The sequence below is a fragment of the Piliocolobus tephrosceles genome, chromosome 11, assembly GCF_002776525.5.
Source record: "Piliocolobus tephrosceles isolate RC106 chromosome 11, ASM277652v3, whole genome shotgun sequence".
Classification (NCBI taxonomy): Eukaryota; Metazoa; Chordata; class Mammalia; order Primates; family Cercopithecidae; genus Piliocolobus; species Piliocolobus tephrosceles.
The window spans coordinates 45192382-45216530 of record NC_045444.1 but is presented as its reverse complement, the minus strand read 5'-3'; the positions used below and the strand labels follow the sequence as shown (position 1 = coordinate 45216530).

Below are 24149 nucleotides of genomic sequence, written 5' to 3'. Positions count from 1 at the left end.
CACAGGCAAAGACACACATAGGCTCAAAATAAAGGGATGGAAGAATATTTACCAAGCAAATGGAAAGCAAAGAATAAAATAAAATATAATAAAAAGCAGGGGTTGCAATCCTAGTCTCTGATAAAACAGACTTTAAACCAACAAAGATCAAAGGAGACAAAAAAGGACATTACATAATGGTAAAGGGATCAATGCAACAAGAAGAGCTAATTATCCTAAATATATATGCACCCAATACAGGAGCACCCAGATTCTATAGAGTTAAGACTCCCACACAATAATAGTGGGTGACTTTAACACCCACTGCCAATATTAGATCAACAAAACAGAAAGTTAACAAGGATATTCAGGACTTGAACTCAGCTCTGGACCAAGCAGAACTAATACACATCTACAGAACTCTCCATCCCAAATCAACAGAATATAGAGCCTTCTAAGCACCATGTCTCACTTATTCTACAGTTGACCACATAATTGGAAGTAAAACACTTCTCAGCAATTGCAAAAGAACAGAAATCATAACAAACAGTCTCTCAGACCACAGTGCAATCAAATTAGAACTCAGGATTAAGAAACTCACTCAAAACCACACAACTGCATGGAAACTGACCAACCTGCTCCTGAATGACTACTGGGTAAATAACGAAATGAAGGTAGAAATAAAGATGTTCCTTGAAACCAGTGAGAACAAAGATACAATGTACCAGAATCTCTGGGACACAGCTAAAGCAAGTTTTTAGAGGGAAATTTATAGCGCTAAATGCCCACAGAAGAAACTGGGAAAGATCTAAAATCAACACCTTGTCAGAAGACAAGAAATAACTAAAATCAGAATAGAACTGAAGGAGAGAGACAAAAAACGCTTCAAAAAAATCAGTGAATCCAGGAGCTGATTTTTTGAAAAGATCAACAAAATAGATAGACTCTTAGCCAGACTAATAAAAAATAGAAGAATAGAATAGATGCAATAAAAAAATGATAAAGTGGATATCACCACCGATCCCACAGAAATACAAACTACCATCAGAGAATACATCTCTATGCAAATAAACTAGAAATCTAGAAGAAATGGATAAATTCCTGGACACATGCACCCTCCCAAGACTAAACCAGGAAGAAGTCAAATCCCTGAATAGGCCAATAACAAGTTCTGAAACTGAGGCAATAATTAATAGTCTACCAACCAAAGGAAGTCCAGGACCAGACGAATTCACAGCCAAATTCTACCAGAGGTACAGAGAGGAACCGGTACCATTCCTTCTGAAACTATTCTAAACAATAGAAAAAGAGGGAATCCTCCCTAATTCGTTTTATGAGACCAGCATCATCCTCATACCAATGGCTGGCAGAGACACAACAACAAAAAAGAATTGTAGACCAATATCCCTGACGAACATCAGTGCAAAAATCCTCGATAAAATACTGGCATACCGAATCCAGCAGCACATCAAAAAGCTTATCCACCACAATCAAGTTGGCTTCATCCCTGGGATGCAAAGCTGGTTCAACATACAGAAATCAATAAACGTAATCCATCACATAAACAGAAACAACGACAAAATCCACGTGATTATCTCAATAGATACAGAAAAGACCTGTGATAAAATTCATCACCCCTTCATACTAAAACCTCTCAATAAACTGGGTATTGATGGAACGTATTTCCAAATAATAAGAGCTATTTATTACAGACCCACAGCCAATATCATACTGAATGGGCTAAAGCTGGAAGCATTCCCTTTGAAAACCAGCACAAGACAAGGATGCCCTCTCTCACCACTCCTATTCAACATAGTGTTGGAAGTTCTGGCCAGGGCAATCAGGCAAGAGAAAGAAATAAAGGGTATGCAAATAGGAAAAGAGGAAGTCAAATTGTCTCTCTTTTCAGATGACATGATTGTATATATCATCTCAGCCCAAAATCTCCTTAAGCTGATAAGTAACTTCAGCAAAGTCTCAGGATACAAAATCAATGTGCAAAAATCACAAGCATTTTTATATACCAATAGTAGACAAACAGAGAGCCAAATCATGAGTAAACTCCCATTCACAACTGCTACAAAGAGAATAAAATACCTAGGAATACAACTTATCAAGGGATGTGAAGGACCTGTTCAAGGGGAACTATAAACCACTGCTCAAGGAAATAAGAGAGGACACAAACAAATGGAAAAACATTACATGCTCATGGCTAGGAAGAATCAGTCATGAAAATGGCTATAATGTTCAAAGTAATTTATAGATTTAATGCTATCCCCGTCAAGATACCAATGACTTTCTTCACAGAATTAGAAAAAGAAAAACTACTTTAAATTTCATATGGAGCCAAAAAAGAGCTCGTATAGCCAATACAATCCCAAGCAAAAAGAACAAATCTGGAGACATCACACTATCTGACTTCAAACTATACTACAAGGCTACAGTAACCAAAGCAGTATTGTACTGGTACCACAACAGATATATAGTCCAATGGAACAGAACAGAGGCCTCAGAAATAATGCCACACATCTACAACCATGTGATCTTTGACAAACCTGACAAAAACAAGGAACAGGGGAAGGATTCCCTATTTAATATATGGTGTTCGGAAAACTGGCTAGCCATATGCAGAAAACTGAAACTGAATCCCTTCTTTGCACGTTATACAAAAATTAACTCAAGTTGCATGAAAGACTTAAATGTCAGACCTAAAACCATGAAAACCCTAGGAGAAAACCTAGGCAATACCAGTCAGGACATAGGCATGGGCAAAGACTTCATGACTAAAACACCAAAAGCAATGTCAACAAAAGTCAAAATTGACAAACGGGATCTAATTAAACTAAAGAGCTTCTGCACAGCAAAAGAAACTATCATCAGCGTGAACAGGCAAGCTACAGAATGGGAGAAAGCTTTTGCAATCTAGTCTTCTGACAAAGGGCTAGTATCCAGAATCTACAAGGAACTTAAACAAATGTACAAGAAAAGAAAAAAGAAAAAACATCAAAATGTGAGTGAAGGACATGAACAGACACTTCTCAAAAGAAGACATTGATGCAGCCAACAAACATGAAAAAAAATCATCATCTCTGGTCATTAGACAAATGCAAATCAAAACCACAATGAGATATCTCATGCCAGTTAGAATGGCGATCATTAAAAAGTGGGGAAACAACAGATGCTGGAGAGGATGTGTAGAAATAGGAACGCTTTTATTTATGCTGTTGGGAGTGTAAATTAGTTCGACCATTGTGGAAGACAGTGTGGCAATTCCTCAAGGATCTGGAACCAGAAATACCATTTGACCCAGCAATCCCATTAGTGGGTGTATACCCAAAGGATTATAAATCATTCTACTATTGTGTCCGGAATTGGTGGGTTCTTGGTCTCACTGACTTCAAGAATCAAGAACGAAACCGCGCACCCTCGCAGTGAGTGTTACAGTTCTTAAAGATAGTGTGTCTGGAGTTTGTTCCTTCAGATGTTCAGATGTGTCTGGAGCTTCTTCCTTTTCCTGGGTTTGTGGTCTTGCTGTCAGGAGTGAAGCTGCAAACCTTCATGGTGAGTGTTCCAGCTCTTAAAGGCAGCACGTCTGGAGTTGTTTGTTCTTCCCGGTGGGTTCATGGTCTCGTTGGCTTCAGAAGTGAAGCTGCAGACCTTCGTGGTGAGTGTTACAGCTCATAAAGGCGGCGTGGACCCAAAGAGTGAGCAGCAGCAAAATTTATTGCAAAGAGTGAAAGAACAAAGCTTCCACAGTGTGGAAGGGGACCTGAGCAGGTTGTCACTACTGGCTTGGGCTGCCTGCTTTTATTCCCTTATCTGACCCCACCCACATCCTACTGATTGGTCCATTTTATAGAGAGCTGATTGGTCTATTTTACAGAGAGCTGATTGTTCCATTTTGACAGAGTGCTGAGCTAGACACAGAGTGCTGATTGGTGCGTTTACAATCCTTGAGCTAGACACAGAGTGCTAGATGGAAAAGTTCTCCAAGTCCCCACTAGGTTAGCTAGATACAGGTACCAATTGGTGTATTTACAAACCCTGAGCTAGACACAGAGTGCTGATTGGTGCGTTTATAATCTTTGAGCTAGACACAGAGTGCTGATTGGTGTATTTACGATCCTCTAGCTAGACATAAAAGTTCTCCAAGTACCCATCTGGCTCAGGAGCCCAGCTGGCTTCACCCACTGGATCCTGCACCAGGGCTGCAGGCAGTGCTGCCCGCAAGTTGCCAGCCGTGCCTGCGCTCCTAAGCCCTTGGGCTGTCAATGGGACCCGGCGCCATCGAGCAGGGTGGCGCCTGTCAGGGAGGCTCAGGCCACGTGGGAGCCCACCACAGCATGGGGGAGCTCTGACATGGTGGGCTGCAGGTCTTGAGCCCTGCCCCGCAGGGAGGCAGCAAAGGCTCCAGGAGAATTCGAGGGCAGCGCCGGTGGACGGCTCTACTGGGGGACCTGGTGCACCCTCTGCAGCCACTGGCCTGGGTGCTAAGCCCCTCACTGCTCTGGGCTGCGGTGCTGGCCAGCCGCTCTGCGTGCGGGATCTGCCAAGCCTGTGCCTGCACCCGCCAGAACTCACACTGGCCCGCAAGCACAGCACGCAGCCGGTTCCCACCCTTGCCTCTCCCTCCACACCTCCCTTCAAGCAGAGGGAGGAGGTTCCAGCCTCAGCCAGCCCAGAGAGGGGCTCCCACGGTGCTGTGGCGGGCTGAAGGGCTCCTCAAGTGGATGCCCAGGCTGAGGAGGTGCTGAGAGTGAGGACTGCTAGTACATTGTCACCTCTCACTATAAAGACACATGCATATGTATATTTATTGTGGCACTATTCACAATAGCAAAGACTTGGAACCAACCCAAATGTGCATCAGTGATAGACTGGATAAAGTAAATGTAGAACATATACACTATGGAATACTATGCAGCCGTAAAATAATGATTTCATGTCCTTTGCAAGAACATGGATGAAACTGGAAACCATCATTCTCAGCAAACTAACACAGGAACGGAAAACCAAACACCGCATGTTCTCACTCATAAGTGGGAGTTGAACAATGAGAACACATGGACACAGGGAGAGGAACATTACACACTGGGGGCTGTCGAGGGGTGGGGAAGCAAGGGAAGGGAGAGCATTAGGACAAATACCTAATGCATGCAGGGCTTAAAACCTAGATGATGTGTTGATAGGTGCAACAAACCACCATGGCACATGTATACCTATGTGGCAAACCTGCATGTTCAGCACATGTATCCCAGAACTTAAAATTGAAAAAAAAAAAAAAAGTATATAGTTATTAGATACCAGACCAGTGTGACAGACTGAATTGGCTTTTTGTTTTTAGAACTCTCATCACTTTGGACTGTTGGTTAATGTTTCAGTCAATTCAACTAAAGATAATAGAAATCACTGAAGTTATTTTAAGCAGAAAGAAATTTAATATAAGGAATTAGGTACTTAGAAAGTTATTGAAGAGCTGGCCCCTGGCCCCTATGAATGATTTCAATGCAGTGGTCATAAACCACTGACAGAACTCCAGGGCTGTTTTGCACTGCCTGCTGGATCTGAACTTGCCCAAAGGATACTTCATGTGCTACCATTTACTCAACTTAACAGTTTTTAAATCTTCCAAATACATCCCAATGGCAGAATCTAAATTACTTTCAGAACCCTGGCTGCAAGAGAGACTGGTAAATGTAGTTTTTAGCTGCCAGCTCCTGCATCATTGGAAGGCATTCTAAAAATAAGTTGAAACAAATCTTGAATGAACCAATTATCTACCCATTTAAACTCATCTGATTATAGCTCCTCTGCCATATCTCCCCAGCTCTGTATTGTAATAAACTTTTCTGATACATGTATAGGAACTTTATTCCCATTTCAACTGCCCATTTCTTTAAAATCTATTTCAGTAGTGCATCTACTAGCTTATGTGTATTTATTACAAATCTCCTTTGAAATCCTGTTCTATGTAAAAATATAAATTAAGCCAAATAGAATAAATGCTTAACTCAAAGTGATATAGCTCTTAACTTTCACAGACAATAGCAAATATCTATTGGTTTTTTATTAAAGATTATAAAGGATTTTTTCAGTACTTCATTTCTTCTGTACTGTATCATTAATTCTTCTTTGTCTACTGGATAATGTTCATCAGTATAAAAGCATGCTCTTAGTATCACCCATCCTAAAAAAAGCAGTATGTACAAAAAAACCTTCTTTTTAGGGGGAGCCAGGGGGAGACAGAGTCTCGCTCTGTTTGGCTAGAGTGCCGTGGTGTGATCACAGCTCACTGCAGTCTCAACCTCCGAGGCTCAGGCAATCCCCCAACCTCCGCCTCCTTAGTAGCTGGAACTACAGGCAAGCCCAGCTAATTTTCTTTTCTTTTCTTTTCTTTTCTTTTTTTTTTTGTAGAGACTCACTCTGTTGCCCAGACTGGTCTCAAACTCCTAGGCTAAAGCGATCGTCTTATTTCAACCTCACAAATTGCTGGGATTACACATGTGAGCCACTGCGCCTGGCCCCCAAACCATTTTTACATCCCAATACTCTTCTGGCTATTGCCCTATTTTCTGCCAGAACGTTCACAGCCCAACTTCCAAAAGGAGATAGTTACATGTGCTTTCTTCTTGTCTTTCACACATGTCCCAACTCACACCAATGTCACCTTTCTATCCTCATCTCACTCAACCTCAGCAGAATTTGACATAGCTGACCACTCTCTTCTTCTTGAAAATCTTTCCTTTTAGCTTCCATTATACTACTCATAGTTTTTCTCCAAATTTTTTTATACAACTCCTTCTTAAGTTTTTTTCCCCCAGATTCCTGTACTCATAAATGTTGCATTTTCTAAGCCTTGATTCTGAGGCCTGTTATCTCTTGTCTTTTTGTTTAAATACACCTGTAGGAAGACTCTGCCCAGACTTTCTCTCTGAGCTCCTGAACATATACATTTTACATAGATGTTTCATAGGCATCTCAAACTTAACAGATTTAACATATCCAAAAACCAAACTTTTGGTTTTCTCCCAAAACCTATTTCCTTCACGTTCTCTATCATAAAATGATACCACAATTCATCCAGTAGCTTAAGCCATAAATATAGTGATCTCTGGATTTATCTATTTCTCTTTCCCCCTCACATCTAAAGTCTGTTGATTCTACCTTCAAAATAAAGCTTGAGTCTCTACACTTCTTTCTGTCTCCACTACCACTACCCTAGTCTACTCTAAAATTTCTCATCTACATCATTGCAGTTCTTTCTAACTGGCTTCCCCACTTCTATGCTTGCCCTGCTTTTATCTGTTCCTCTCAGAACAGAGTGAAGCTGCATATGCATACCCTCCTTTTAGTTTCTTTATTTTGGTGTGATTTATGTACAATATAATTCACCATTTTCAATGTATACTTTAATGAATTTTGACAAGTGTATATACTCATGTAACCTCCAGGCTGTAGGACAGTTTTATTACTCCAGGAAGTTGCCTTGTATGTTTTTGAAGTTAAATTCCTCCCTCCATCCCTGCCCTGGCAATTACTGAGACAGTTCCCTTCTATTCGTTCTTTGCTGAGAGTTTTTTATTATGAATTTGTATTAAATATTGTCACATACATTTTCTGCACTTATTGAAATGATCATACGGCTTTTCCCTTTTAACTTGCTATTTTGGCAAATTACGTTGATTAATTTGTTATAGTTAAGCCAATCTTGCATTTCAAGGATTAATCCCACTTGGTAATGATGGGTTATCCCTTCAAAATACTGTTGGTCATGCTTGAAGCAAGTCTAGAAATAAAGCACTGTTGAATTTGATTTGCTAAAATTTTCTTAAGGAACTTTGCACCTGTGTTCATGAGGGTTATTGGTCTATAGTTTTCTTGCAGTTAATTGGTTGGAAATGAATGGATAAGATTCCTGCCTCTCTTGTGTTTTTCAAAGAATATAGAATTGATATTATTTTTTCTCTAAATGTTTGTAGAATTCACTGGTGAAACATCTGGGCCTGGAGAGCTTTGGTTGTTTGTTTAAGTTGTTGTTGTAAGATACTAAATCATGAGTTCGCCTTTTAAAATGTAGGTATAGGCTGGGCGTGGTGGCTCACGCCTGTAATCCCAGCACTCTGGGAGGCTGAGGCAGGCAGATCACTTGAGGTCAGGAGTTCAAGACCAGCCTGGTCAACATGATGAAACCCTGTCTCTACTAAAAAATGTATTAAAAAATTAGCCAGGCATGGTGGCGGGCACCTGTAATCCCAGCTACTTGAGAGGCTGAGGCAGGGGAATCGCCTGAACCTGGGAGGTGGAGGTTGCATTGAGCCAAGATTGTGTCACTGCACTCCAGCCTGGGCGACAGAGCGAGACTCGGTCTCAAAAATAAATAAATAAATAAGTAAGTAAGTAAATAAATAAATAAATAAAATAAGTAAAAAATGTAGGTAGAGAACAATTCAGGATATCTTTTTCTCCTTGAATGAGCTTTGGTTGGTGTCTTTCAAGGAATTTGTTCATTTCATCTACATCATTAAATGTATGGACCCAAAATTGTTCCAGATATTACCTCATTCTTTTTATGTCTGTATAATTGGTAGAGATGTTTTTTCTTTCATCGTTGATATGCATAGCTTATGTCTTTTTTAGTGACTAGAGGTTTTTCAATTTTACCGGTTTTTTTTAAGAACAAGCTTTTGGCTTCGTTGAGTTTTCTCAATTTTCTGTTTTTTTCTCTCATTATTTATTTCCTTGTGTTTTCCTATGAGTATTATTTTCTCTTCTTTTTCCCTCCTCTTTTTTTTTAAGACAGAGTCTCGAACTATCGCCTGGGCTGAGTGCAATGGCGCGATCTCAGCTCACTGCAACCTCTGCCTCCCGGGTTCAATTGATTCTCCTGCCTCAGCCTCCCGAGTAGATGTAATTACAGGCACCCACCGCCACCACGCCCAGCTAATTTTTTAAATTTTTAGTAGAGATGGGGGTTTCACTATGTTGGCCATGCTGGTCTTGAACTCCTGACCTTGTGAACCACCCGCCTTGGCCTCCCAAAGTGTTGGGATTACAGGCGTGAGCCACAGCACCAGGCCTTTTCCTGTTTTCTAGAGGGAAGCTTAAATTGTTTCTTTAGCACCTTTGTCCTTTTCTTATATATGTATTTAATGCTATGAATTTCCCTTGTAATTACTGCTGTAGCTGCAGCACATAAGTTTTATGTGTCATTTTCTTACCATTCCAGTAAAAGTATTTTCTAGTTTCCTGTGTTAATTCTTCTTTGGCTGACGGAGAGTTTAGAAGTCATTTACATTTAGTCTTTAAAATCAATATCCATTTTAGTTTTACTGTGGTTAGAAAATGTACTGATAATATTTGTGCTATGATTCTTTTGACTTCCTACTTCTGCTTTTTCGTACTAGACTCCTCTGGGTCTCCTCTGTACCTGTGAAAATTCTTGATTGGCAAATTATTTAGGCAGAGATGGGTCTCCTTTTCTCTGTGTTTCTTTTTTGGGTTTTGTTTTTGCTGTTGGTGGTGGTGGATTTTTTTTTTTTTCTTCTAAGATTACCCCCTAATCTCCAGTTGCTCTGCCAGCTTGGGGCTCAGTGCTGTGACACTTCATACTTCCTACTGCCTGAGATAATCATGACGAGGGAGTGCACTTAATAAATAAATACATCAAACCCAACAGATCTTCTGTATGTAGCTCTGCTTTTCAAGAGTAGATTTATCTTCGTTCTCTGCCAGCTAGTTTTTGCTGACCCTGGAGTCCTTTTTCATTCATCCACAGTATACTTGCAGCTAGGCATTTGGATATTAATTAAACTGAATTTGGGTCTCATACTTTCTGTGGTTTGCTCACTACCAAGATTTCCCCTTTACATCTCAAGATGCTGCCTTAGTTCTGAATTCTGACCTCTTGCACCTTTAGTTGATAAGCCTGCTGTTTTTTATATTTGACCGTCATCTGTACTTACAACTATGTGGTTTAGGCAGCATTATCAGACCAGAAAGCTACAAAGTCATACTTTTTACTTCTTGTTAACCATTTTTCCAGACTAAACTCTCCTCTGCCTTCCTTCTGCTTTTGGATGCTTTCCAGTATCTTCAGGGTTTTTTTTTTTTAGCCCAATTTTAGTAATTATCCTCTGTGGAGGATTCATATGACCACCTCACTCCTCCACCATTACCAGCAGTTGTCTCCGACCCCAAAATAAATCACTTACTTTAAAAACATTTTTTACCTAAGACACTACAGATGTGTGGCATGTGATCCAACCTAGCCAATCCAAATATCATCTTTCCTAGACAAGAATGATTGGTTAAGGAATGGACACAACTTAAGTCAATTAATCAAAGCAAAGAGATTCCATTCTGGGATTTTTCTTGGTGCGGGGGGAGGAAAAATACCTCCCCTTGCACTGGCACCTGCAGCTTCCTGCTCCAGAAACCTGGGAGGAAAGGCCTGTCTGAGGAGGTAGAACCAGAAGAGGAGAAATTAGGTCTTGGTAAAACGTTCAATCTAGCTTCTTCATCTATAAAATGAGCCTTTCCCAAAAGCTTTTGAGTTATGTGAGTCATTAGATTAACTTTTTCACCTAGCCATATCGAGCTGGATGTTTTATACTTACAACTTAATTTTTACATAAGGCTCTACACTCTCCATGACCTAATCTTGCCTGCCTTCTCAAATTTATTTGGTACTGTTCTCATTCTGAACCCTTATCTTTCAGCCTCCCTGACCTTTTACTTCTTCAGATACAAAACATTATTTCCCAACTCAGAATTTCAAATGTGCTCTCCCTCTGTCTGGAAGATCTTCATAAAGCTGATTCTTCCTCATGCTTTGTCTCAGGTTAGATGTCCTGAGATATTATAATAATTAATTTGATGTGTCCACTTGACTAGCTCATGGGTGCTCAGGTTAAACATTATTTCTGGGTGTGTCTGTAAGGGTGTTTAGCAGCTCAATCAGTGGAGTGAGTAGAGCACATTGTCCTCCCTAGTGCAGTGTGGGCATCATCTAACCCATTGAGGACCTGCAGAGACGAAAAAAAAATGGAGGAAGAGGGGAGTAGTTCTATTTGCCTGACTGATTGATCTAGGACATCAGTCTTCTCCCATGGCTGGGACTTACACCATCAGCCCTTTGGTTCTCAGAATTATACCACCAGCTTTCCTGGGTCAGCCTCCATAATCTCAATTCTTTATCATCATATGTAATAAATTAGTGTATCCTGTTGGTTCTGTTTTCTTTTTTTTTTTTTTTTTGAGACGGAGTCTTGCTCTGTTGCCCGAGCTGGAGTGCAGTGGCCAGATCTCAGCTCACTGCAAGCTCCGCCTCCCGGGTTTACGCCATTCTCCTGCCTCAGCCTCCGGAGTAGCTGGGACTACAGGCGCCCGCCACCTCGCCCGGCTAGTTTTTTGTATTTTTAGTAGAGACGGGGTTTCACCGTGTTAGCCAGGATGGTCTCGATCTCCTGACCTCGTGATCCGCCCGTCTCGGCCTCCCAAAGTGCTGGGATTACAGGCTTGAGCCACCGCGCCCAGCCAGTTCTGTTTTCTAAAGAATCTTGACTAATACAGATCTTAATTAGACCTCTAATTATAGTGTCTAGGTAATTGCTGCACCTATAATTTCTTCCATAGCACTCTTCACAATTTATAATTAGACATTTAGTGTTGTTTTACTTATTTGTCAATTCTTTTACATTTAAAGAGCAAGGACTTTATCCGTTTTACCAATATGTATCCAGTCAGTGCCTGGCACAAAATGTATAATAATAAGAAACAATTATTGAAGAAAGGAAGGGAAGGAGAGATGAATTTACAGGACTAAGACTTAAAACTTAAACGATAATTAACTCTGATTAATAAGTTTTCTGAGCTGTGCTGTGCATTGCTCTGGTAATATCAAGTAACTATGCAGATTTTAGTTAAGGGTGGGCATCATAAGCTACAGGATAAGGAATTTAAAAGATCAGTTTAGATTACTGAAGAGGCAATGTATGAAAAACAAACCTGAGGCCAGGCGCAGTGGCTCAGCCTGTAATCCCAGCACTTTGGGCAGATCATGAGGTCAGGAGATCGAGACCGTCCTGGCTAACATCGTGAAACTCCATCTCTACTAAAAATACAAAAAATTAGCCGGGCGTGGTGACAAGTGCCTGTAGTCCCAGCTACACAGGAGGCTGAGGCAGGAGAATGGCGTGAACCCAGGATGCAGAGCTTGCAGTGAGCCGAGATTGCACCATTACACTCCAGCCTGGGCAACAAAGCGAGACTCCATCTCAAAAAAAAAAAAAATCTGAAAGTCAAAAGTTAATGGCTTAACTAGAACTTAAGAGACAGCCAAGACTTAAGTTTATACTTAGTAGGAATCATCAGGGAATGAGACAGGCCTGTCCTTGGTGGTTTGTGGATAAAGCCAAAGTTTCTTTGAGTATTTATGTTATACTCTGAACTATTACAACATGATTTTCTTTTTTAGTTGATGTGTTAATGTTGTAGGCATCTAGAAATCCTAAATAAAGGCTCTTGGATTTTCTTTTTTCTTTTCTTTTTTTAGTGAGACAGGGTCTCACTCTGTTGTCTAGGCTGGAGTGCAGTGGTGTGATCTCAGCTCACTGCAACCTCCGCCTCCTGGCTTCAAGTGATTCTCTCACCTCAGCCTCCCAAGTAGCTGGGTGCATGCCACCATGCCTGAATAATTTTTGTATTTTTGGTAGAGACAGGGTTTCACCATGTTGGCCAGGTTGGTCTTGAACTCCTGACATCAAATGATCCACCCACCTCGGCCTCCCAAAATACTGGGATTACAGGCGTAAGCCATCGCGCCTGTTCAGGCTGTTGAATTTTCAACTGTCTAGACTTTTTTTGCAGTGGGGTTTATTTAATGAAAGGTTTGATCACAAGTATTTTGGGACTATTATTTCACTTCACTTTTTAGTAGAACTTTGTAGTTTTAATTTGGGATTTTAGTAGTAGGTTACTTGAGAAAGGTAATGTGTTCAAGTGAATTAAGTTCTCTTAAAAAAATAAAGCAAATGTTATAGGTTAAATTGTATCCTCCCCCTCAAAAGACATAGGTTAGAGTCCTAATCCCTTAGTACTTCAGAATGTGACCTTACTTGGTTATAGATACCTTACAGAGCTAATGAAGTTAAAATGAAATCATTAGGTTGGACCCTAATCCAATACATATCCAGTATTTTTATCAAAGGAGAAATGTAGACACAGAGACATGCACAGCAAGAAGCACATGTGAAGACACAGGAAGAATACCCAAGGTTATAAGAAACTAGGAGAGAATCATGGAACCCATCTTTCCTGGTGCCTTCAGAAGGAACATAGCCTTGTTGACACCTTGATTTCAGACTTCTAACCTCCAGCACCATGAGACAATACATTTCTGTTGTTCTAAGTCACACAGTTGTGGTACTTTGTTATGGCAGCTCTAGCAAATTAATACACCCAGTCTATAGTTTCAAAGCTGATTGTAATAATTTATGTTCATTATGGGAAAACTAAGACTTTCTTATTTATTGAAACATAAGATGAACAAGATTTAGAATAAGGTAAGTAAAGTAAACAAGAATTATATTATTTTTAGTTTTTTCTGTTTCCTTACTAGAAGTACAGCTATATTTGAATACAGAAATGTATATAAAATATTCCATATTTTTAGCATTTTAATCTATGAACTCTAATTTTTTTCATTAGATCCAACAAAAATTATCACAAAAGAGGAACTGTCCTTATCTTTTAAGAATAGTCGTTTGCCTGAGTATCGATGCATCATTTCTTGAACAAAGCTTGTTCGGCATGTTTGATGTTATTAAATGGCAGCTTTTGTTCCCAAAGTTACCACGGCTCCCGGTGACTTGTTTTCTAATAAAAATGCTGTTTTAAGAGAAAATGGTAATTTTACAGTGGCAAATCCTAGCAGATACCAGCTTAACCAAGTGATCAAAGTTAATGTCACCAGCACTGCATAGCAACATTATGGGCCCTAGATATATTGCTCTGAGAAGGGCACATTGACCATCTTTTCTAATAATGCATCACCTCTTCTAATCATGAGAATGCATCAGACAAACTCAACCAGAGGGACATCTTACAAAATACCTCTGACCAGTACACTTCAGTGTATTATAGTCATACCAAACAAGACTGAGGAAATATCACAGACTACAAAATTAGGGAAACAAAACACCTAAGTGTAATATGAGATGCTGGATTGGATCTTGGGACAGAGAAGTAACGTTGGTGGAAAAACTGATTAAATCTGAATAAATTCTTTATTTTAATTAGTTAATCAAGGTTAATTTCTTAGTTTGGAAAGTTGTTCTTTAGTCATGTAAGATGTTAACATGAGGAGAAGTAAGGTTGGACAGAGAGTATATAGGAACTCTGTGTACTATTTTTGCAACTCTTGTGAGTCAAAATAATCTCAAAATAACTGCTTAAAAATAAAAATAGGCTAGGCGCAGTGGCTCACACCTGTAATCCCAGCACTTTGGGAGGCCAAGGCGGGCAGATCACGAGGTCAGGAGTTCGAGACCGGACTGGCCAACATGGTGAAACCGCGTCTCTACTAAAAATAAAAAAATTAGCTAGGCGTGGTGGTGGGCGCCTGTAATCCCAGCTCCTTGGGAGGCTGAGGCAGGAGAATTGTTTGAAAATGGGAGGTGGAGGTTGTAGTGAGCCGAGATCGCACCATTGCACTCCAGCCTAGGCAACAGGGCGAGACTCTGTCTCAAAAATAGAAATAAAACCCAATCCGAATATACGTTTCTCAAAAGACATACAAATGGCCAGCAGATACATGAAAAAATGCTCAACATCACTAATCGTTAGGGAGATGCAAATTAAAATCACAATGAGATATCATCTCACACCTGTCAGATTGGCTTTTATCAAATAGACAAAAGACAAGTATTGGCAAGGATGTGGAGAAAAGGGAACCCTTGTACACTGTTAATGGGGATGTAAATTAGTACTGCCTTTATAGAAAATGTATGGAGGTTCCTCAAAAAACTAAAAATAGAATTACTGTATGATCCAGCCATCCTGTTTGTGGGATATACCCAAAGGACTTGAAAACAGTTTGTCAAAGAGATTTCTGCATGTCCACGTTCATTGCAGAACCATTAACAATAGACACGTTAAGGAATCAACCCAAGTGTTCAACAGATGAGTGTATTTTTTAAATATCTGGTATGTACACAATGGAATACTATTTGGCCTTGAAAAAGAAAGAAATTTTGTTATTTGCAACATGGTGGATGGAATCAGAGAACATTGTGCTAAGTGAAATAAGATAAATCAGGCACAGAAACACAAAATACTGCATGTCTCACAAGTGGAATCTAAAACCATTGAACTCATCGAAGCAGAGAGTAGAATGGTGGTTGCAAAGGCTGAGGGATGGCTGAGCGCAGTGGCTCACACCTGTGATCCTAGCACTTTGGGAGGCCGAAGCGGGCAGATCACAAGGTCAGGAGATCAAAACCATCCTGGCCAACATGGTGAAATCCTGTCTCCACTAAAAATACAAAAATTAGCTGGGCATGGTGGTGTGTGCCTTTAGTCCCAGCTACTCAGGAGGCTGAGGCAGGAGAATCGCTTGAACCTGGGAGGCAGAGGTTGCAGTGAGCTAAGATCACGCCACAGCACTTTGGCCTGGCAACAGAGTGAGACTCCGTCTCAAAAAAGAAAGAAAAACAAAGACTAAGGGATGGGAGGAATGGGAAGATGATGATTAAAGGGTACAGAATCTCAGAGAGGAGAAATTTTATTTTCTTTTTTTGAGTTCTATTGCATAGTGTGGTGAATATTCAAAATAGCTAAGAGTAAATTTCAAGTGTTCACACCACAAAAAGTTAAGTATTTGAGGTGATGGCTGTGTTAATTACCTTGATTAAATTATTCTACATTGTATTCAGAGGTTATAATATCACTTTTGTACCCGATAAATTTATGTCATTATAAATTTTCAATTTATAATTAAGAAAAAACACTTAGGGCCAGATCAGCATCAGAAGTGATTTTTTAAATATTTATGAAATACAATACATATACCACATGTTACGTAACTCCACACACCACCAGTGTTGTTTGGGGGACAAATGTGTTCATATTTCTGTACTGAAATGTATGACATTTCATGTAGTGTAAGATAAATAAAAGCTATTTATATCTTTAAAAAAAAAAAGACCTTGCTTCCGTTCCATGCATCTTTTTAAGTGTTAAAATATAAATGTTGAGAACAGCGCAAGATGGCCAACTTCGTTGATTGTGTGTTGGATGAGGAGAAGGTACGCATAGCTGCTAAATTCATCACTCATGCACCCCCAGGGGAATTAAATGTAGTATTCAGTGATCTTCAGCTACTACGTAATAATGACAACCTCCCCAGGGAAAGGGCAGAACATGCATTTGCTCATTACAACGTGAATCAGTTTGCACCTGTGAAGATAGAAGGATATGAAGATCAGGTCTTAATTACAGAGCACGGTGACCTGGGCAATAGCAGAGTTTTAGATCTGCTTTCCTTTAAATTTGATCACTTACAGAATGAAGCAAGTGACCCCCAGCCAGAACAAGTAGATGGAGGTCTGAAGTCTTGGAGATAATCCTGTGACAGTGCTTTAAGAGCTTATGTGAAAGACCATTATTCCAATGGCTTCTGTACTGTTTATGCTAAAACTACCTATGGGCAAGAGACTATTACTGCGTGTATTGAAAGCCACCAGAGTCAGCCTAAAAACTTATGGAATGGTCGTTGGAGATCAGAGTGGAAGTTTACCATCACACTACCTACAGGTCAGGTTGTTGGAGTGCTTAAGATTCAGGTTCACTATTATGAAGATGGCAATGTTCAGTTGGTTAGTCATAAAGATGTACATGATTCACTAACTGTTTCGAATGACACACAAACTGCCAAGGAGTTTATTAAAATCATAGAGAATGCAGAAAATGAGCGTCAGACAGCAATTAGTGATAACTATCAAACGATGTCAGATACCACATTCAAGGTCTTGCACCAGCAGCTTCCAGTTACCCGCACCAAAATCGACTGGAACAAGATACTCAGCTACAACATTGGCAAAGAAATGCAGAATGCCTAAAGGCTGAATGTAGGTTCTTCAGTATGTGGAAAGACAAGGATTCAACATGTGGTCATATGATAAATAAGTGATTTATAAACAAGAGTGCTATTTTGCTAGCACTTTCAAAGTTAATCAGTTTTCTAGCCTCATGGAATACTGTTGAACCTATAAGCATTGTCTTGATTCTTTTGTGTTCTCTGCCTTGCGATTTTCTGTTATTGCTATATCCAAGTGTAAGTCTTTTTTTTTTTTTTTTTAATGTTAATTCTGGCACATTTTATGTTGGAGAGAGAGATCTATCCTAGAGACATTTTACTGTTGAAAAAAGTTTCCTAGCCATGAAGCCCTGCTGCTGATTTAGACAAGGTATTATGGTCATTACTTTCTACCCCATCCTTCCAAGCACTTCTGATACTTCAGTGGTTTTCACTGATCCACCAGCACCTAAAAGAGGCTATACTACAATCTACAGCTAAATGGAAGACACATTCATCCTTCTCCCTCTGACTGCTTTGATCATCATTTATTGCATCTCAGAACTGTAATTTTCGAAAGTTTGGATCGGGACTTTTCAGGTCCTTTTTGGAGAGCAAAGGAAGTGTCAGCTTTTCTGGGGAACTTGTTTTTAAATCCAAAGACTTGAACCACGTTCCCTGCACATGAACATGTTTGCTTTTATCCCTTCTCTCATTGTCTCCTTCCCATCTTAGTGCCATTGTAGTTATAGACATCCGTATTTTTAGAAGAGTTTTACCCTTTTTTTTTTTTTTCTTTTTTTTTTGAGACGGAGTCTCACTCTGCGCCCGGGCTGGAGTGCAGTGGCCGGATCTCAGCTCACTGCAAGCTCCGCCTCCCCGAGTTCACGCCATTCTCCTGCCTCAGCCTCCCGAGTAGCTGGGACTACAGGCGCCTGCCACCTCGCCCGGCTAGTTTTTTGTATTTTTTTAGTAGAGACGGGGTTTCACCGTGTTAGCCAGGATGGTCTCAATCTCCTGACCTCGTGATCCGCCCGTCTCGGCCTCCCAAAGTGCTGGGATTACAGGCTTGAGCCACCGCGCCCGGCCTACCCATTTATTTTTTTAAACAGTCAAGAGCTACTGAAATACTGTGGATATAGAGTATAAAACTTGAAAAATGCAGATGTTGAGGGAATAATAGGTATCTTGTGCTTTAGTACTTTATGGCAGGATTGCACTATAAGCAAATGAATTAAACAGCTATGTAAATCATAAACAAAAACTAAAAATGAACCAAAATGAAAAGGATAAATTCCAGGCAGTATCTTTCTATTGTAACCTGTTATTTAAGGAAATGCTGGTGATTTCTTCTAAATAGGATGTAAAACTTACTTCAAATTACTCTTCCTCAGTCCTGCCTTTCAAGAACTCAAGTGTAACTGTGATAAAATAACCTGTTCCAGGTATATTGGCAAGTATGTGTGTAATCTCAGAATACACAGATGACATAGATATAATATAACAACTGGTAATGGTGGATTCATTTACATTGTTTATCGTTCTATGACCCGGCCTTAAGGGAAGGTCAGTTTTTAAAAGAAACAAGTAGTGTCTTCCTGCCTATCTCCAGATACAGGTTAAAAAAAAAAAAAAGTGTTCATGCTTTAGTTTTGGTTTTGCTCAGTAATATAGTCAAGCAACAGTTTGTTTCCAAGTGACCCATTGAGCTGCTTATGCATTTTTGTTTATTTCAAATAAAATATATTTGTATTATTTGTCATTCGTACTATCCATCCATACCACACTATCTTCTGTATCAGGTAGTCTAATAGAAATATACCTGTTTTGTTCTAAAAAAAAAAATAAAGGTTAACTAGCTCAAAACATTTTGAGAATTCAAGAGTGAAATGAGAATTACTTGGAGAGAAATGTTTTGTCACCAGTAACTGTAGACTTCTTTCTGTTCTTTAATCAAAATTCAGGTTTACAAAATTTGGACATTTTGAGTTCAGAAATATTTAAATATTAATATACTGAAGAATCTTAATGTGTGAGCCAGTAATTTGAATATTGCTTTGATTTACAGTAATTTTGATGATGTTCATTTTGGTATTACACTCAGTTATTACTGATATTAACTAAAGTCCTCATAACAACTTTATTTGAATATAGTACCATTTTTAATGAATAGCCATACTTTGCAAGATGTACATTAGAGCCTGATTTTGTAATGTTGTAAATTTATGCTTACCATTTTAAGGAACTAGAGACAAAATTTGAAGACAAGATATAACAATTTTGTGTAGCATTGAAAGATTAAAAGACATTTTTAGCACACAAAAAAACATAAAGTTATGTCATAGTAAGCAATTTTCTTGACTTTTAAAAAGATTGAGTGCTTTAACATACTTAGTTCTTACAATTATTTTGTTTTATTTACTTTTTGGACTTTTCCTTACTGATGGGAGATTTTGTTCACTGGTAGTTTAGATTCAAAGCATTAGTTCAGTACAATTTCAGGTAGAAAACCTTAATGAATTATTCATTAATACTAATAAAGACATTTGTAGTTACCATGCCTTGTTACTGCCACACACCAGCATTTGTGTACTGATTTTAATCACTTTTATATGTAGTGATTTGATTTGGCTAGTAGAATTTGAAAAGTTTTGCTGAAAAGTATTCAGCTCATTATAATCTGAGAACATAGGCATTGCAGATGTATATTAATTTTTATTATGTAAAATGTATACAGTTACCTCTCTTAAAGTAGAAACTAAAATAATATTTACATTCATAATATTGAAACTATGTTTGAATGTTAATATCTGCAAAAAAATTGTGATCTTCTAAAAATATTGTTTTATGATATAATTCATCAGCTTGCAAATGTTTTCTCTGAGCAGAACTCAAATGTCTTCTCTGAGCAGAACTCAAAAGTTTTCATCAAGACAGGTTTTATTTGTGAGCAATAAATCTGTTGATATTAAGTACATTAATATGAGAAACATTTGCTTTTCTAAAAGTGGAACATTGTAATATCCAGATAATTTTGTTTTGTACTTATAAGGTTAATAGAGCCTATTTGACTTGAGTTGTATTTTGTTTTGCGAAATAAAGTATCTTTCTCCTTTTTTGTTAATACTGAATATGCTTTGTTTTAAATGTAATTATAGGATTGACTGAGCCATCATCAGCCTATGATCAGAATTTTCCTTGTGAACAGTAGTTTGAAATGTTAAGATGGTTGAAGACTAAGGTTATTTTCCTGGCAATGGACCAAGGGTGTAAACAAAACAGCAATCCCTGCTGTATAAAAAGATTAAAGCCACAAAAGAGACATCATTCTAAATACCCAGTGAGCTTTTACTAACCTTGTGAGTGACTTTTGCAATTGGAGCAAAGTGGCATGTTATATTTTAATCATTTAAAGAATAATTCCTGGTTATTCTAGCCTTTTAAAAGAAGAGTGAAAAAAAGAATTGAAAACTATTGTTTTGGAGATGCCTATAACAGGTATTATGAAGTGTTGTCTCTGCCAACTGGTAACAGTTTGCTTTGTGCAATGTTTTGTAAAGAGTAAAAATGGTTAAGAAATGGCTGTTTCCTTCATAACTTTTATACCCTAATAATGGTATGATAAAGGACAAATTGCCAATAATCTATCATGAACAATGAAAGGAGGCCCCAAACATATCTGTCTGGAGATTCAGGAATACTTCTTGAGCAATAGGTTTTTGAAATAGTAAAGAATATAATTATAAAGGGTAGAAATCGAAGAGCATGTTACGTAGGCTTTGGAGGTTCTCAAGTGGAAGAAATAATGTGACCAAAAATACAGCAGTGAGAAACAGTTTATTAAGTACTTATTGTGTTTCAGATTATTGGAAATCCTGAGCTAAATAAGATTCAGGTTTTGCCTCAAAGATCTAAAATCCTGGCTTATAATTCATTTGCATAGAGGTGATAGTTTAAACATTATAAGCATGTGAAATATTGAAGGAGAAAGCATAAGAGAAGGAAAGAGATAGCTGGACAAAATCTTTAGGAATGCTTTACATTTATGGGGAAAAAAGCAAAAGAAAATCCAATAAAGGAGATAGTATTATTGAAAGATGTATAGTTAAGAAGAGGATCAAGAGCATTCCATGACCTAGATCTTAAGGATGATAATGGGTTTTGAAAAGAAAGGACCAGGCGCAGTGGCTCACGCCTGTAATCCCAGCACTTTGGGAGACCGAGACGAGCAGATCACGAGGTCAGGAGTTTGAGACTAGCCTGGCCAACGTGGTGAAACCCTGTCTCTACTGCAAATACAAAAAAAATTCGCTGGACATAGTGGCACACAGCTGAAATCCCAGCTACTCGGGAGACTGAGGCAGGAGAATCACTAGAACCTGGGAGGCAGAGGTTGCAGTGAGCTGAGATTGTGCCACTGGACTCCAGCCTGGGTGACAGAGTGAGACTCCATGTCAAAAAAAATAATAATATGAAAGACGCAATCAGGAATGCCAGACTTATATAAGACGTTGAGAATGAAAGATTAGAGGGATCTAGTGATTAGGAAAACTTCCATTTTACAGACCAAGTGGCAGGGAGGCTTAGGGCTTGGCACAAATGTTGAAACATTCTGAGAAGTGAGGAGGAAGTAGACATAGCAGGTATAAGACTTTTCCTTTAAGGTTAACACAGGAGAGATATTGATGGTATTGAGAGGTAAAGAGACAGATAAGGTCAAGGAGTGGCCCTGGGAGAGGCTAAAGGTCATGTTGAGAAATAAGGGAATGGAAATGTGAAAATTGTGGTTCAAGGGTGAAACTTTAAGAGTTTAAGATCCTGGAGGTGGTAGGATTTTGTGTGATCAAATCCAACATGTGACCTAAATGGAATCAAGGAGGAATAAAGGGCCAGTGGTAACGTTAACAAATTAGGACGAGGGGTTGAGGAAATAAGGCAAAGGAATCTAGGAACCATAACTACAAGTTTGCATAAAGACTCAAGACAACTTTTTGTTATGATTGAAAGCCTTTGGAATGAGTGCCATGGATAGGCCGCTTCTGCTTTAAATGAGTAGTGAATTAATTCATTTAAAAAAATTTATTTTATGTCTGTTATGTACTAGACACCGTTTTAGGTGTTTGGGTTGTGTTACTGAGTCCTGTATATGACTGTACCAATTTGTAATATTGAAATATTAACAAACTTGTTTTATACATTATGGTATAAAAATGGTCTTGCACTATTTAAATTATGCTCAAAACATGAGTTCCTTGAGGTCAGAGATTGTCTTACTCATCCTTGTAGGCCAGTTACTTAAGCATAGCACCTGATGTTTAACAGGTATGTTCATGAAGTGTTTGAATTACAGAAACTGTTAAATAACAGAATAATTCTGTAAGATTTTTACATGGAATTACTATCTGTGTTTTGTAAAAGGTGGAAGAAAAACAGTATTAAAATTATATATATAGCATTACAGAACTTTTTAATCAGAAAGATTACTTTTTTAAAAATATCACTGAGTTCTCAATTCTTGCTATAAAGGCAAAATATAGTAAAATTGTGAAATGTATTCTTAAATTATTTCCCTTCTGTAGTATAACTTCTCCCACATGAAACACAGGAAGTCTTTTACTTGGGTATTTTTTTAATGCATGGTATTACTACAATCATGTTAAGTGATCTTAGTATACTTCACTAAATATAGAGGTGAGTCTTTTTCTCACCAGCAAAGAATGGACCTTTAAGATTCAGTCGTCATTAAGGGTGCTTTCCATGCTTTTAACTATTTTAACCAAGAATTTTAGAAGAAAGAATTAGGAAGTAGAGTTGAAGTAGCCTTGATCTGAATGCCCATCTCTGCATTCTTGCCAGGCATGGATGTCATTCTTGTGTACAGATCTATATTTTTTTTTCATTGGAATCTGTGATGTATGCAGCTCATTTTGCCGAAACTTTCTACTCAGTTGCTTCCAGATGCCATTCCTTTTAGATTTAAAAAAGAACTTTTTGTTGGCAAATTATGTATCATTGGTTCTTAATTGTTGCTGCAAGAGTGGTAACTTCATTTACTTATTGCTTATGTTTTCTGCTTGTGATACTACAAAGTTTAGCTTGTTTGCTTCTTCCCAATAATGAAATTAATGCTGTAACTATGCGTCTAAGAATGCTGCTTACTACCAATTATGTATTACTTATTATTTATTACTACCAATTATTTATTACTACTACCAATTGTTACCAATTATTTATTACAACTAATTGCAATTACCATTAGTGATTACAGAAGTGTTTCTATCAGTTTCTAATCCTTGACAATTTCAATTATTCTGGATTTTTATAATATTTAATATAGCTTTTGTAGTTTTGAGGTTACTTCCCACAAATTTATTTGTATTAAGTCACGACTAAATACATATAATTGATATAATTTAGGAATTGTTATTTGTAAAATGTAAATTACAGATGACCCCAAATTCTCCAAAACTGCAATGTTCAGTTCAACTTGCTTACCACACTAATTGATGGAGAAAGAAAAGAACTGATCATAGTATGTTTATAAATAAAACATTTAAGTACATTTGAGTCAGGAAGTTGAATTGATTGGTGAGAACCAGAGATTTTATGTGTAATAACAAATGAAAGTAAAAACTGGCTTTTACAGTTACAAGCTCATTTTTTTGAGAAACTAGCTGAGTTTCTGAGAATTTACAAAAAAAAAAAAAAAAAACAGTATTTCTGGTAGCTTATCACTGGTCTTAAAGATAGTGACATTTGGGTAGCCTTTTTTGGCAGTAGCATACTCTGTTTTATTTTGACTTATCTTCAGTTCTAATGCAGTCCACTCTGATACACAGAAGAACCAATTCAACAAAAACAATGATTAGCTGATTTAGAAAAGACACCCAAGTTTATGCCCTTTCCTTGTCCTCTTACCTCACAGTTTCCTTGTGGGCCTTCCTTGTAAAGACATTCTGAGGATTTTCCCTGTGAAATCTAGTTACTGCTTTGTTGTAGTGGGAGCACTATCCTGATTCAGAACTTTTTTCTTAAATAGCCTGATACAAAACATACTTAATGCAATTTATTTAAATCTTATTTTTAAAAGTCATTC

General features: G+C 38.3%; 1 protein-coding gene and 1 pseudogene across 23 annotated transcripts in view; both read left to right on the top strand.

Moving 5' to 3' along the window:
• Positions 1-24149, top strand: part of BAZ2B (bromodomain adjacent to zinc finger domain 2B) — a 430125-nt gene that overhangs the window by 244321 nt on the left and 161655 nt on the right. The window lies entirely within an intron of this gene.
• On the top strand, positions 16245-17128 carry LOC111546085 (annotated as a pseudogene).